The following is a 2,500-nucleotide window of genomic DNA, read 5'->3' as shown; positions in this document are numbered from 1 at the left end:
AGCATTCGTTTAGGCCCCTTAACTCGACGTTTGGTTCATCCCACAGCGCCAGTTCTGCTTACCAAAAATGGCCCACTAGATACTCAGATTAGTCGCCGAAGCTTCAGCATTCAAGCAAGCTCGGCATCTCACCCATTTAAAGTTTGAGAATAGGTTGAGGACGTTTCGTCCCCAAGACCTCTAATCATTCGCTTTACCGGATGAAACTCCTCCGTTTCCACAGTACCAGCTATCCTGAGGAAACTTCGGAGGAACCAGCTACTAGATGGTTCGATTAGTCTTTCGCCCTATACCCAGCTCTGACAATCGATTTGCACGTCAGAATTGCTACGGACCTCCACCAGAGTTTCCTCTGGCTTCATCCTGGCCAGGCATAGTTCACCATCTTTCGGGTCCCAACATGTCTGCTCATGGTACTTGCCGACAGCACGCGCGCTAGGCCACTCCGGACAGAGCAGGATCGGAAGGCGCCACCGCGCCGGACGAGCCGAAAAGCCCCGAGAGGCCCCGCCCAAAGCCCGCCCAGACACGCGGCACGCCAGCCGAGCCCAAGCAAAGCCGATGAGGTCAACAACAGATTCGCGCGACAGCGTCGAATGACAAGTCGGGCCTGCGCCCCCTGCGTACAGGCGAGCAAGCTCGGACCAACGAGCGCACCGCGCCACCCACGGGACCGACGGCGGACGGAGAAGGGACTCACTCCGCCCTTGAACCGCCACAGGGCCCCGCTTTGGTATGGCGTGAACGCGGCGGCATCGCCCGGTCGGGGATCGGCCCCGGCACGCGCCTCCGAAGAGACACGCGCCTTTCACTTTCATTGCGCCTTTGGGTTTAGTGCGCCCAATGACTCGCACACATGTTAGACTCCTTGGTCCGTGTTTCAAGACGGGTCGGGTGGGTCACCGACCTTTTGCACGCCGCGAGAGGGAAGCTTGCGCCGCCCTCTGCTGCACGACCGTCGCAGGGCAGCCAGGACACCGGAGGTTTCCCCCTTCGAAGGCGCAACGAGGCGCACAACGTCGGGGTACCAGTCCGCCCGGGCCTTCGACGTCCCCAGCAACGGGTCGCGGCGACCTACATCACGAGGAAATACGCCCGCCGGCGCCGGCTCGAGTGCGGGCACGCCCAGATTTCCTGGGTCGCATCTGCGAATCCGCACCCGGCCGACCTGGGCCGACGAGCTGAATCCCTCGGTTCGACCTTCGAGGTCCCACCCGTTTGGCTCTTAACGGTTTCACGTACTCTTGAACTCTCTCTTCAAAGTTCTTTTCAACTTTCCCTCACGGTACTTGTTCGCTATCGGTCTCGTGGTCATATTTAGCCTTAGATGGGTTTACCACCTGCTTAGGGCTGCATTATCAAGCAACCCGACTCTACGGAGGCCCTTTCCGACAATCTCTCGTGTACCCTCGCGGGCTCGCCACACGGGCCTGTCACCCTCCACGGGCAGTGGCCGCTTTCAAGCATAACTTAGGCGGTGAGAGACTGCGTGCCGGACCCTCCGAAACGCAACACCCTGGCGCCGGGTCACGACGCCAGGTTATGCGCTGGGCTCTTCCCGGTTCAGTCGCCCTTACTAAGGGAATCCCTGTTGGTTTCTTTTCCTCCGCTTATTAATATGCTTAAATTTGGCGGGTACTCTACCCTAACACGAGGTCGACATTGGAGCCGCACCGTCAAGCCGCTCATTCAAGCTTTTCACAGTGCTTTTTACAACTTTGTCTCTCTCTCGTCGGCCGACAGCAGGGAAAGAAGCGATACGCGTACTCTAACCCCGTAGTCGACGCGACAAGATTCGAAAAAGTTTGGCTCCACTCAACGTTCTCGATCCCTTCCTTCCAGCTTTATAGAGTAGGTGCGAGCCGCAGTACAGAACAAACAGTCCGACCCGGTCGCCCTCCTCAACCAGCTTTAATCATAGGAGGTTGGGAGCCGAGACCGCAGGCAAAACTCGTAATGAGCTAGCTAGCTAGTTCATCCGAGTAATGCCAAGTCATCGGCACGTGACAGCAACACGCACACGCGTTGCGCCATCGATGCCTTAGGTCTTAAGGGAACGCCACAAAGGCGAAAACTCCCCAATGCGGTCAAAGCCAGACCAACGCAAGCACTCTGAAAGATGCCATGATGCATCTCACCCACGGGACCGCTTCCGTTAGGATTTGGTCCCGCTTTATAAGTGCCCCATTTCATTGTACTACAAACGCGCGTGAGGGTGTGAAGCCCTTTCGGCGCGAATGTGGTTGAAAGAGTAGTAGTAGTAACTTGCGCGGCTGGACAATGCCGATGCATGTGATATGATATCCGACCCTCGTGTAGGGTGACGGCAGCACATGAGAGTGCCGCCGCCGCAATGTGCGTTCGACTTGTCGATGTATCTGGTATTCTTGCGATTCACATACCGACACGCAGCTTGCTGCGGTCTTCATCGACCCACGAGCCGAGTGATCCACCGTTAAGAGTTGTGATAGTATGTTTGGAATTACGTCGGAACTAGGCC

General features: G+C 57.1%; 2 non-coding genes across 2 annotated transcripts in view; both read right to left on the bottom strand.

Annotated features, from left to right (window-relative positions):
- Window positions 1–1,659, bottom strand: part of LOC123500605 — a 4,773-nt gene extending 3,114 nt beyond the window's left edge. The window contains exon 1 of the ribosomal RNA XR_006673399.1: window positions 1–1,659. This exon is cut by the window's left edge and continues 3,114 nt beyond it. This is a non-coding gene — a ribosomal RNA (large subunit ribosomal RNA).
- A 646-nt stretch (window positions 1,660–2,305) lies between these two features.
- Window positions 2,306–2,464, bottom strand: LOC123500604. Its single transcript, XR_006673398.1, has one exon. It is a non-coding gene; the product is annotated as a 5.8S ribosomal RNA (ribosomal RNA).
- Window positions 2,465–2,500: the final 36 nt, after the last annotated feature.

This window comes from Portunus trituberculatus, unplaced genomic scaffold, assembly GCF_017591435.1.
Source record: "Portunus trituberculatus isolate SZX2019 unplaced genomic scaffold, ASM1759143v1 PGA_scaffold_437__1_contigs__length_6512, whole genome shotgun sequence".
Lineage (NCBI taxonomy): Eukaryota > Metazoa > Arthropoda > Malacostraca > Decapoda > Portunidae > Portunus > Portunus trituberculatus.
Note: the sequence above shows the minus strand (reverse complement) of the source record. Positions and strands in the feature narration are given on the sequence as shown.